Source organism: Vombatus ursinus, unplaced genomic scaffold (genome assembly GCF_900497805.2).
Source record: "Vombatus ursinus unplaced genomic scaffold, bare-nosed wombat genome assembly UNPS02014785.1, whole genome shotgun sequence".
Lineage (NCBI taxonomy): Eukaryota > Metazoa > Chordata > Mammalia > Diprotodontia > Vombatidae > Vombatus > Vombatus ursinus.
In genome coordinates this window covers 8,546,126-8,559,557 of record NW_020954563.1, presented here as the reverse complement: position 1 = coordinate 8,559,557, position 13,432 = coordinate 8,546,126, and the positions used below count along the sequence as shown (strand labels likewise).

Here is a 13,432-nt window from a genome sequence, read left to right as displayed (position 1 = left end):
CTTTGTGACCCCATTTGGGGTTTTCTCGGCAAAGATATTGGGGTGGTTTGTCATTTCCTTCTCTAACTCATTCCACATATGAGGAAACTGAGGCAAACAGGGTTAAGTAACTTGCCCAGAGTCACACAGCTAGGAAGTGTCTGAGGCTGAATTTGAACTCAGGTCTTCCTCTATATCTCCTGAAATGTCTTGTGTTCTCCTACCTATATTAGCAATGCCTAGAATTCCTTTCCCTTCCCATTTGTCTGTTGAATTCCTATCCATCCTCAAAGATCAACTCAAATTCTACCTTCTCTGTGAAACCTTCCTTCATTCCTCCCTTTCAGCAATTTCCTTCCCCTTTGGACCTCATAAAGCACTTTGTACTTCTATTATACAATTATCTTGTAAAATGGTATATTATAGTAATCTTTGCTGGTGTCTTTGCTATATCCCAGAGAGATTATACAAATGGGAAAAGGACCCACGTATACAAAAATATTTATAGCAGCTCTTTTTGTGGTGGCAAAGAATTGGAAATTGAGAGGATGCCCATCAATTGGGGAACAAGTCATGGTATTATGAATGTAATAGAATACTATTGTGCTATAAGAAATGATGAACAGGCTGACTTCAGAAAAACCTGTAAAGACTTGTATGGTCTGACGCTGAGTGAAGTGAGCAGAACCGGGAGAACGTTGTACACAGTAATAGCCACGTTGTGTGATGACTAATATTGATAGACTTAACCCTTCTTAGTAATACAAGGATCTAAGACATCTCCAAAGGCCTCATGATGAAAAATGCTATTTACCCAACCTATGGAGTTTGAATGCAGATCGAAGCATACTATTTGCTATTTTTTTTCTTCTGTTGTATTTTGTTTTCTCTTTCTGGTGGTTCCTCCTACTGGTTCTAATTCTTACTTACAATATCACTAATGTGAAAATATGTTTAATAGAAATGTATATGTATAACCTATATCAGATTGCGTGCCATCTTGGGGAGGGAGGTGGGAAGGGAGGGGGAGAAAAATTTAAAACTCAAAAGCCTATGGAAGTGATTATTGATAATTCAAAATAAATTTAAAAAAATAAATAATTATTGTTTGCTAGGCAGTGGGTTAAGTGCTGAGGATATAAAGAAAGGTAGAAATACAAACAGACCGTGATTTCTCAGAGCTGCTATATGAATGAAGGAGACATGTACTTTGAGAAACATACAGAGATGAGCAAGGTCATTTTATAAGGGAAGGTTCAAATTGAGGGGACCAGAAAGGTCCCTATGGGTGGTGGCGTTTGAGCTGAATCTTGTAGGAGGTCAAGAGGTTAGAGTGGGCAGGAAGAGCACTCTAGGTAGGGTGACATTCAGCGCAAAGGCAGAGGACCTAGAGAGGAGGATGCCGTGTGTAAAAGGATGGCAAAGAGAGGCGGGCAGCTAGATCGTGGAGTCTGTGGAGGAGAGAAAGAACACTGGAAAAGCAGGAAGGGGCCAGGTTGTAGAGAGCTTTGAATGTCAAAACAGAAGGCTATATTTGACCCTGGAGGTAATAGGGAGCCACTGGATTTTATCGAACAGAGGCACGTCCTGGTCGGACCTTCCCGTGAGGAAAATCTCTTTGGGCAGCAGTGTGGATGATGGATTGGAGTGAAGAGAGACTTGGAATTAGAAGGCTATTGTGTGTCTGTGTGAAGAAGGTCCAGAAGGGAGCAGATGAGAGAAAGGGGATGAGGGTAGAAACGACACCATTGGCTATGTGGGTGAAAGAAGAGTCCAGGCTGACACTGAGATTTCTAGAACGGGTGATTGGGATGATAGTTGAGTTCTCAACAGTAACAGGGAAGTCGGGCAAAGGGGAAGGTTTGGGGATGGGATGGAAGGAGAATTAGTTCTGTTTGGGGACATCCATGTCCAACAGGCATCTTGCAGAACTAGGACTCAGGAGAGACGTTAGGCTTGGATATAGGGCTCTTGGAATTATCTGCATTGAGGTAATCTATGCTGTGTAGCAGGGGTTTCCAACTGGGTTTGTTTGTTTGGTTGGTTTTTTGGTCCCTATATCCCTTGACTTTTAGTAATCTTCTCTTATTCCATATTAAAGGAAACAAATTCTAGAACTTACTATTTGTAAGAAAGAAAATAGATTCATTTTTTCATAAAGAAAATTTTCTTGGGCCCGTAATATTTTTTCATTAACATTACCACTTTTAGAATATTTCACTAGGATAATATAGTTATTTGGGGCAGCTAGGTGGCACAGTCGATAGAGCGCTGGGCCTGGAGTCAGGAAGACTCATTTTCCTGAGTTCAAATCTGGCCTCAGACACTTAGTAGATATATGACCCTGGGCAAGTCACTTAACCCTGTTTGCCTCAGTTTCCTCATCTGTAAAATGAGCTGGAGAAGGAAATGGCAAACCACTCCAGTATTCTTGCCAAGAAAACCCCAAAGGTTGGATACAACTGAAAAACTACTGAACAACAACAATATAGTTATTTACCCAATATTTTCCATGCCCCCTTGAAAAGATTCTCGTACCCTTTGGCGATATATGTCCCCAGGTGGGGAACTCCCGTGGTGTAAAATGAAGTTAACTTTTTTTTTTTTGGCTTCCAATTTATTCTGTTGACTCATAGTTTCCAGTCCACTAAAACCTCAGCCTCAAGGTATTTTTCCCCCACCACTCTGATCTGGCCACATCTCTTCCTACCCATCCCCCTTCCTGATTTCTGTACTTTTGCAATTGATATATATATTTTTTAACCCAAATGCAAGACTTCACATTCAAACCCATTAAATTTCATCTTAGATTTCAGTCATCTGGTAAGTGCAGCAACAATCTTTTAGGTTGGCTGAGAAGGATTGGTTAAGTTGGGAAGGATGGGGAAATCTCCAAGGCGATCAGAGGTGATTGGAGGTTTTCTGTATCTGAGTTGTATAGAAAGAACCTTGAACTGAGCTTCAGGAGCCTTGAGCTCTTGACCCAGTTCTGTTAATAACATTGTGTGATCTTGGGCAAGGAATTTCCCTGTTTGGGCCTCAGTTTCCTCTTCTGTAAAATATAAGCAATAGCCTAGATCTTCACCAGAGTAGATTTCAGGGGGAAACCTTGAACTTAGAAGTGGAAAAAATGACATCTTTATTTTCACTAACAGCTAACTGAAATTTAGCATTCCTTTCAGTTATGATTTTTTTTTAAAAAAAGGAAACTTAAGTAGCTTTATTTAGCCTCTAATTTCTGGGAGGTTAGGAGGAATTATTATTCTAGATGCAACAACAAAAAATAAAACTGTGCTAACAGATCATTTCTTTCTTTAGGGCCACTATTTTATTGTTGTCCTTTTTATCACATGGTGTGCACATACTGGCTGTTAATGAAAAGTCAATGGCTGTACAATACACTCTGCATCAGTGATGACTTTTTAAAAAGAGTTATTCTGAGGACTCCATAGACTTCACCAGACTGCCAAAGGGGTCCATGCCTCAAAAAAGGCTAACAACCCTTAGCCTAAATGTTCTCTAAGGCCAGGGGTGGGGAACTCGATGCTTTGAAGCCACATGTGGCCTTTTGATTGAGTCCAAATTTTACAGAACAAATCCTTTTATTAAGGGGATTGGTTCTGTGAAGTTTGGATTCAGTCAAAGGGCCACACTTGAGGATCTAGAGGGCCACATGAGGCCTCCAGGCCGTAGCTCCTCACCCTTGTCTAAGGCCCTTGGTCTCACTGTAGACTGTCCACTCCCTTCCCCTCAAACCAAGCACATTTTGGAGGCAATTTTTAGCATTTAAAATGGTTGATCAATCAGTTACGCTGATTTTTCCTTTCTTCTTCTTCTTTAAAAAAAAAAAATTTGTTATATGGGATGGCAGTTTAGGAGGGGGAGGGGAAATACTGGGGAAAATTATGGTGATGTAAAAAACCAAAAAAAATCAATAACATTTTGTTTTTAAGAAAGAAAGGTTGATCAATAGGGGAAGAGGCAACCTTGAAGTACAAGCCACAACAGTATCAGGGCTGGATTGAAGACCTGGAGGGTCCTTGATGTTCCAGCTCAATCCTCATTTAGGCCTAAATGACCTTTCCAGGAAATTGGGACACAGAAAAGTCAGTGACTGGGCTAAGAAAACAGCAAGATTCAAAACTCACAGAACTTTAGGGCTGGAAAGGACCTTAGAGATCAGTTCCCTCCAAATGGGATCATAGCTGTAAAGGGCATAGCACAGTGCCTGGTACATAGTAGGTGTTTAATAAATGCTTGTTCTTTTCCTTCTCCCCTGCCGTCTTCCTCACTCCTCCACCCAGCCCTCAACCCCAACCCCAAACCCTAACCTTTTACAGTGTGGCGAAAGGAGTATCCTTAGAACTCATTTTATTACATTTTGCTTTCCACTATCCACACCGATACTTTGTTTGCAGGGTTTTGTGTTTTATCCTGTTATGTGTCAACAGTTTCAAAAACAGTTGAGTTCAGGCTCATAGAGAGTGAAACACCTTGCTATCTTAAATGGTTGTTGCTGCTCAGTTGTTTCAGTCGTGTCTGATTCTTTGTGACCCCTTTGGGGTTTTCTTGGCGAAGATACTGGAGTAGTTTGACATTTCCTTCTCTAGCTCATTTTACAAATGAGGAAACTGAATCAAACAGGGTTAAGTGACCTTCCTGGGGTCACACAGCTAGGAAGTGTCTGAGGTCAAATTTGAACTCACGACTCCAGACCCAATGTTCTATCCACTGCACCACGTAGCTGCCCATTATCTTAGGAGAGAGAAAAAAATCACTTTCTGGATGATGCACAAGATGTGAGCAGTCATTTCTGCCGCCAGGCTGAGCTGCCTCTAGTCCTGTCAGAGACAGGGACATCATCAAACACCCTGTTCACAGTTACGACCCTTAAAGGAGGGTCAGGAACGTTTTATATATTCCACCTGGACATCTCAGGTTCTAGGATCATAGACTTTGAGCTAGAAGGGCCCTAGGAGGCCATCTGTTCAGCTTTCTCATTTTATAGACGAACACAGAGAAATAAAGTGATTAGTTATCCCTTCCATATCGAGACTCTCCCCATCTTGGTTTCACTATATCATGGGTCAGCATTAGAAATTAAATGCAAATTTTGCAGAAGCTACAGACAACACTCAAAGGCCAACAGGTAACGCGGAGCCTATGACCAAATACTTAACCCAAATTTTACAATAAAGTACCGTAAACATCCCATAAAAGAAAAAGAAAAAATTCACACTTCTCTGGTATAAAGGAAGGGCCAAAATCTTCTACGTGGATTTTCCAGATCTCAGGGGTGCTGTTCCCCTAACCTCCATGATGTGGAAGAGATAACTGTACTTGTTCAGGGTCACAGGGGAGCTGGAATTTGAATGTGGGTCCTCTGACTCCATAGACCTTCTCCACAGCCTTCCCTTAGCATGCTTTCCAGTGAACCAAGCTGGGCCTCTCAATGTCAAACTCAAGAAATCCAAAATGAAGGGGCAGATAGGCGGCACAGTGGATGGAGCACCAGCCCTGGAGTCAGGAGGACCCGAGTTCAAATCTGGCCTCAGACAACACTTCCTAGCTGTGTGTCTCTGGGTAAGTCACTTGACCCCGCTTGCCTCACTGAAAAAGAAAGAAATCCAAAATAGAACTCATCATCTTCTCCCCTTGAAGTTCCTCTTCCTTCTGACTTGGTTATTTCTCTCAAAGGCACCACAGTTTGCCTGGTCTCCCATGGCTGTAGCCGTGGGGTGATCTTAGATTTCTTCTTCACGTTTTGCCCCGATTGACTGTATCCCATTTGCTTCCCACAGTTGTTACTTCAAACCTCCTCTCTCCACAAGAAAGTGGAGATTAGCATGAGTGTCCCTTCTCCAATTCTGCACCTCGTGTCCACACCATACCTCATTCTCTCTTCCTTTGCTCCACTTTAAGAGGAAGAGAGGCGCTTTTCTTTGGCTTGTATCCTTGATCCCGTCCCCTCCAATCTCCTTTGGGATGCTGTCCCTTTGATCATCCCTGTTCAGCCTTCTTATTTTTCTATTTCTCCTTTCCTGCCGCCTACAGACATGTTGTTGAGTTATTTCAGTCATGTCTGACTGTTGAGATTTTCTTGGCAAAGATATTGGAGTGGTTTGCCTTTTCCTTCCAGCTCATTTTACAGATGAGGAAATTGAGGCAAACAAGGTTAAGTGACTTGTCCAGGGTCACACAACTAGTAAGTGTTTGGGGCCAGATTAGAACCCCACGCTTAAAAAACCTTCACTTGACCTACTATCCCTTCAAGCTGTTGTCAAGTATCCCTCCCTTTTACAGTCAAACTCCTAGGAAAAAAAACAAACACTTATATTTATTGCCTAGGCTGTCTTATCTTCCATTCATTTCTCAACTCCTTACAATTGACTTCTATCCCTACCATTCAACTGAAACTCAAAGGTCACCAATAATCTCTTAAATTTTTTAAAATTTTACACTTAAATACAAAATGAGAAAAGAAACAGTGCCATGTAACATGGCAGACCATAAGAAGATTCAATGTAAAATAATAAATTTCCATTTCAAGAAAACCTATATAATAAATAATACACATTGTTTTCAAAGCTACCCAACCTTTCTTTGCTTCCTTGCTGGTTTTCTTTTGTTCTCTGCTGTGCACTTTTTACTTTATTTTTTTTCTCCCTCCCTTCCCCCGCATCCTAAAGAAGGTTACAATTAAGGGTGGATAAACACACACACAAATATCTATAAACATACAAATATATACACATATACACTCATACACAGATATACAAGACTGCACTATGCTTATTTCCTCCTATCATCTGTTTCTCTGAAAGTGGATAGCATCTTCCTTCATGAATCCAAGTCTTTCCATGTTTTTCTAAATCAACCAGCTCATCACTTTCTATACTACAGCAATATTCCTTTCTGGATTCAAACAGTATCTTCCTTGATAGGATCTTTGAGGTTAAGTTGGGTATTTATATTAGTTAGAATGACTTGGTTGCTCAAAGTTGTTCTTAAAATAATAATGCTGTTATTGTATACAATGCTCTCTTGGTTTTGCTCATTTCACTCTCCATTATTTCATGGGGTCTCTCCATGCTTTTCTAAAATCATTGAATTCATCATTTCTCATAGCAGAGTAAGATTTCATCATGAACATATATACCACAACTTGTTCAGCCATTCCCCAATTGACAAGCATCCCTGCAGTTTCCAGTTCTTTGCCACCACAAAGAGAGCTGCTATAAATATTTTAGAACATGTAGGTTCTTTTCCATTTTCCCCAATCCTTTTGGGATAAAGACCTAATAGAGGTACCACTGGGTCAAAGGGTATAGGCAGGTTAATAACTCTTTGGGCATAATTCCAAATCTCTCTCCAAAATGGTTGGATTGGCTCACGGATCCACCAACAATGAATTAAGGTCCCAATTTTTCCACATCCTCTCTAACATTTGTCACTTTCCACTTCTATCATTTTAGCCAGTGTGGATAGGTGTAATATGATTTCTCAAAGTTGTTTCAATTTGCATTTCTCTAATCAATGATGATTTAGAGCATTTTTTCCCTCTGACTATAAATTGTTTGATTTCTTTATCCAAAAAACTGCCTGTTCATATCCTTTGACCATTTATCACTCGGGGAATGACTCGCATTCTATAGATTTGACAAAATTCTTTATATATTTGAGATATGAAACCTTTATCTATAAAATCCCCCCCCCCCAGTTTTCTGCTTTCCTTCTGATCTTGGCTACATTTGTTTTATTTGTACAAAACCTTTTTAATTTAATATAATCAGAATTATCCATTTTATATCTCACAACACTATCTCATTTGTTCATAAATTGTTCACCAATCCATAAGTCTGATAGGTAATATGATCCATGTTTTTCAAATATTCTTGTAATATCTCCCTTTATATCTAGGTCATGTATTCATTTTGATCTTATCTTGGTAAATGGTGTAAGATATTGGTCTATGCCCAATTTCTGCCAGACTGCTTTCTAGCTTTCCCAACAATTTTTTTTTTTAACCATATAATACATTCTTAGGCACAGCTAGATGGTGCAGTAGATGGAGCACCAGTCTCTGGAGTCAGGAGGACTTGAGTTCAAATCCGTACTCATGCACTTGATACTTACTAGCTCTGTGACCCTGGGCAAGTCACTTAATCCTGATTGCTTTGCAAAAAAACAAACAAACCAAATATTGCATTCTTATCCCCAAAACTTAGGTCTTTACACTTGTCAAACACTGGGTAACTATATTTGTTTGCCACTATAGATTGTATATATACTCTGTTTCATTAGATCTACCTTTCTATTTCTTAGCCAGTGCCACATCATTTTGATAATTACTGCCTTATAATATAGTTTAAGATCTAGTACTGCTAAACCATTTTTTATATCTTTATATTTTTACATTTTTTCATTAGTTCCTTTGATATTCTTGACCTTTTGTTCTTCCAAATGAATTTTGTTATTACTTTTTCTAGCTGTGTAAAATAATTTTTTGGTAATTTAATTGAGATGGTATTGAATATATAGATTAGTTTTGGGAAAAATGTCACTTTTATTATATTGGCCCCGCCTATCCATGAACAATTAATATTTCTCCATATGTTTAAATCTGATGTTATTTGTGTACTAAGTTTTTTATGGTTTGTTCATATAGATTCTGGGTTTGTTTTGGTAGGTATAGTCCCAGATATTTTACACTGTCTTTCTAGAGTTATTTTAAATGGGGTATCTCTAGCTATCTCTTCCTGCAGGATCCTGTTGGTAATACATAGGAATGCTGATGATTTATGTAGGTTTACTTTATATCCTGCTACTTTGCTGATATTAATTATTTCAATTAACTTTTCAATTGAGTCTTTAGGATTTTCCAAGTATATCATCATATCATCTGTAAAAAGAAATAGTTTTATTACCTCATTCCACCAATAATCTCTTTATTGCAAAATCCAGTGCCCTTTTCATATGATCATTAAACTTATAGCTGGAAAGGATCCTAGAGGCCATCTAGTTTGATCCTATTTTACAGATGAGGAAACTGAGGCTCAGAGAGGTTGTGATTTACTCACAGTTGCATAGTTATTAAGTGGTGGGATCTGAACCTGTTTTCCTGACTTCCAGTCCAGCACTCTATTCATTGCACTACACTGCTTTCAATTCCGTATTTTATGGATGAGGAACTGAGGCCTGTAGGGGTGAAGTGACTTCTCCAAGATCACATGGGTAGTTTCTTCAGGCCTCATCCTTCTAGACCTCTTTGGGACATTTAGTAATAACAATAGCCAACATTTTTATAGCACTTTAAGGTTTGTATATCCTCATAAGAATCCTGTGAAGTAGGTGCTATCATTATGCCCATTTTAGAGATGAGGAAGCTGAGGTTGAATAGTTAAGGGACCTTTCCAGGGTCACACAGCTACTAAGTGTCTGAGCCAGGATTAGAACTCATGCCTTCCTCGCTACAAATCAAGTGCTGTAACCGTTCTGCTATACGGCCTCTAAAGTATCTGATACTATTGAACATCCCTCTTTGAATACCCTTCCTGAGTTTTCCTGACATTGTTTTCTCCTGATTCTCCTCTTGGTCTCTTGAAATCTCCCCAGTCTCCTTTGCAGGATTATCATTCATTTCCTAACTCCAAAGTGTGTCTCCCAAAGGTCTCTTCCTGGGTCCTCTTAACTTCTCTGCTCTTTCTCTTGATGACTTCAGTTTTCATGGATTCAACTGCAATTTCTAGGTACATGCTTCTCAAATATACATATTCAGCCCTCATCTCTCTCCTGAACTTCAGGACCACAATGCCGACTGGCCGACGGACATCTGATATCTGGTGGACATCATATAGGCATCTCAAGCTCAATATATTCCAAACCAGACTATCTCCTCAAACCATCCAAAATGCCATTCCTATAATACAAGTCTGACCAGATCACTCCTTCGCTCAAGAAGATTCCCTTCAGTGGCTCCCTATTGCCTCTAGGGTAAAATAAGGATCCTATTTAACATTTAAAGCCTTCCACAATCTGACCCCAATGTATCTTTCCAGGATGATTATACATTACTCCCCAACCTTCCCCCAATCTATGTTCCAGCCACACTGGAACTTGAACATGCAGTATCCTGCATCTTCTGTCTCTGGGGCTTTGCATGGGCTGTTTCCCTTGCCTGGAATGCTCACCCTCCTCACCTGGCTTCTGCAATTCCAAGATCCCTTTAAGCTCAAGTATCACCTCCTTTCCTTATCCTCTTAGCAATTGGTATACTTGCCTCTCCAAAACAAAAGGAAAAAACCCCACAAGTATTTATGTTGTATATATTTTATTTTTACTTGTATGTGTTGTCACAAATAGACTTTCTAAGAACAGGGATGGTTGGTTTTTGTCTTTGTAGCCCTATTACCTGGTGCAGTGCCTGATACACAGTAGGTGCTTACGATGGAATGGAATCGAATCTAGTTACCAAATCCTGTTGATTCCCTATTTTGAATTCATACCCTTCAATTCCACTGATGCCCCAGAACAATTCAACAGACCCTAGACTAATTTTTCTCCTTCTCTTCTCTTCTCTCTTTATCCCATGTTTGCTAATGTTGTTAGAATAATCTTTCTTATGTATAGATCTGTTTGTGTCACTACTCACGAGGCTCAAAAATCTTCAGTGCCTCTATGGCCTTAAAATTAATTTTATCAGCAAGTTTCACATTTCTGTAACTGGCATTCAAAGACTCCCACAATTGGAGGTTATGCTTCCTTTCTGGTCATATTACTTTGTCCCAAGCCAAAATGGAAAACTAATTCTAACCAGGCTGTCTGAACCTTTGCTCGTTCTGTACCCTGTGTCTAGTATGCAATATCTACTTCTTCAGATGAATTTCAACCCATCCTTCGAAGTCAAATTTAAACAACACCTCCTTCAGGAAACTCTCCTTGATCCTCTATTGATGACTTCTCCCATAGATCTCATTATCTTGCAAATTTCAGGTGTACTTGTATAATTTTGTATATTATTATGGTTTATTTTAGCTCCTACTAGACTGTAACTTCCATGAGGGCTGGGACCAAACCTTACTGAAACTTTGTACTTCCTCTAGTATGCAAAAACACAGTAGGCACTCAAGAAATGTTTGTTGTGACAAAAGGCAATTAATGGGCATCATGGGAATTACTATACTAGACCATAATCCTTGAGAAACATGAGACCTTGGATTCAGACACCACTCCGGTGTCTCCAATGGCAGTGGCTCAGGGTCTAGTCCATCTGTTGAAGTCTGGACAGTGTGACTTCCTCCTGCTCTGCTTTCCCTTGATTGCCACATCCCAAGTCCCCCAGAGGAAACTAGATACCATCACCTAAATCAGACGAGACCATTCTAGGGAATCAGTACTTTTCAACCCCCACTCATTTTAATTTGATAATCCAAACCAAATGTACTTACCAAGATTTCATTGTCATTGAATACTGAGACGACCTTAAGGTGCTACAGGGTATCGATGGACCCGTTTCTCTTACAGGGCTGGGTGGACCTTCAGGGTCCCTATACTGGGTCATCAGATTTCACTACGCCGGGGCACGTTTAGGGGTGGCCCCACATTGAGATAGCTTGTGGCAGTCCCTGTGGCTTCGCCTGTGAGGGTCAGTCCAGATGGTTTCTTGTGGATCCGAGTCTGGGAAGACCTTTTAAGCTTGGTCCTTCTGGGCTGGGAGCCCTAGAACCTGTGTAAACCCCTAAAGCTCTCCTTTCAAGATGTGCAGCAGATGGAGGAGGGTTCCTTTGAGTGTTTAGTAGACATTGCAGACTTGGTGATTCTCAGAACCACTGGTTTCCTCTGACGACAGCACATAGCCTAAGAAGCACCAGCAAGTTCCTGTTCTGGAGGAGAAAGTATCACCCTAGCCATGAGCCCAAAGCAACACATCTCATTGTGTGGAGTGGTCTTATTTAGGGAGCACAAAGCTAAGCTAGGAAGCAATATTGCCCAAAGGACAAAAGCACAATTGATAGATGTGGGATACCGGGCCTTAATTTTGGCCAAATAAATAAATGAACCCTTTTATGTCTTAACAAAAATAATTCTTCTGTACCTGTCTATACACTATATACTATTATTGGATACTAGGTGGTATAGTGGACAGATATCCTTGGAGGCAGGGAGACCCGGGTTCAAATCCTGCCTCAGACCTATTACTAGTTGTAGGACTCTGGGCAAGTCACCTAACCTCTATAGTAGAATTGTAAGGAGCAAATGAAGTAACTATATAAAGCTAGATGCAAATCTTAAAAGTACCATATGAATGTTAATTACCATTATCTTTGGGGCAGCATGGGTAGAGTGCGGGGCCTGCAGTCAGAAAGACCCGAGTTCAAATCCAGCCTCAGTCATTTACTAGCTGTGACCCTGGGCAAGTCACTTTGCCCTGCTTACCTCAGTTTCCTCATCTGTAAAATGAGCTAAAGGAAATGGCAAAGCACTCCAGTATCTTTGCCAAGAAAACCCCAAATGGAGGAACAAAAAGTCAGACAAGATTGAAATGATGAAATACACTATTAACACTAAAATGTTTCAAGGACTCGGTGCTTCTCAGTGATATTTGCTCCATATACATGTGACAGAGGCAGTGGATTTATTTAGCTTAGCTCCAGAGAACCAGGGCCAATGGGTAGAAACAGAAGAAAAGCAGAATCCAGTATCAGGGACAACCTTCTAACAGAGAGCTAACAAAAATGGACTAGCCATCATCCTAGATGTTCAAGTACAGGCTAGATGACCACTCACCAGGGCACCCGACGGGGTTCATCCACTTGGCGGGGGAGGCTGGGCAAGATGACCTTGAAGGTCAACTCTGACTTAAATTGTTTTCTGCAGCAATTTCTTGCTTAGATCTCTTTTATCCTGAAATATCTGTATGTGTTACTGGCACCAACAGTGGAGGATCTAATTCATCACTGGTTCCTACCAATTCCTTTTTTCAATACCCCTGCTGCCCCTTCCAATCTCTCTTTTGTAGATAAAGTCAAGATTTTTAAGTTTAAAGTTAAAGGAATTTATCATAAGGAGTCAATGGATATGGAAGTTTATTCTCAACAAGAAATCACAAAAGGGATCCAATTTTCTTATCTTCAAAAAGAGAAGCAAGAATGTTCATACCTACTCAACCTCACCTAGAAGCAGTTAGGTGGCAAGATGGACAGTGTAGGAGCCAGGAAAACCCGAGTTCAGATCTGGCCTCGGACACATGCACTTATTAGCTGTGACCCTGAACAAGTAACTTAGCCTATCTGCCTCAGTTTCCCCACCATAAAAATGGGGAGACTAGCCCCTACCTCAATATTGATAAAAACACTTAGCACAAGGCCTGACACAGTCAGTGCTTTAGACTTATTCCCTTCTTCCCTCTACCTAGTTTTTTGGGAAGGTAGTCCATCGAGGAACAAGTGCCTGA

The 13,432-nt window shown here is 40.4% G+C and overlaps 1 protein-coding gene across 1 annotated transcript in view; it reads right to left on the bottom strand.

Moving 5' to 3' along the window:
• The window catches only part of SLA2 (Src like adaptor 2), a 39,808-nt gene extending 28,002 nt beyond the window's left edge, over positions 1-11,806 (bottom strand). Inside the window, exon 1 of the mRNA XM_027867303.1 lies at positions 11,427-11,806. The gene's annotated coding sequence lies outside the window, so the exon portion shown is untranslated. The remainder of the gene's footprint in view (positions 1-11,426) is intronic.
• Positions 11,807-13,432: the final 1,626 nt, after the last annotated feature.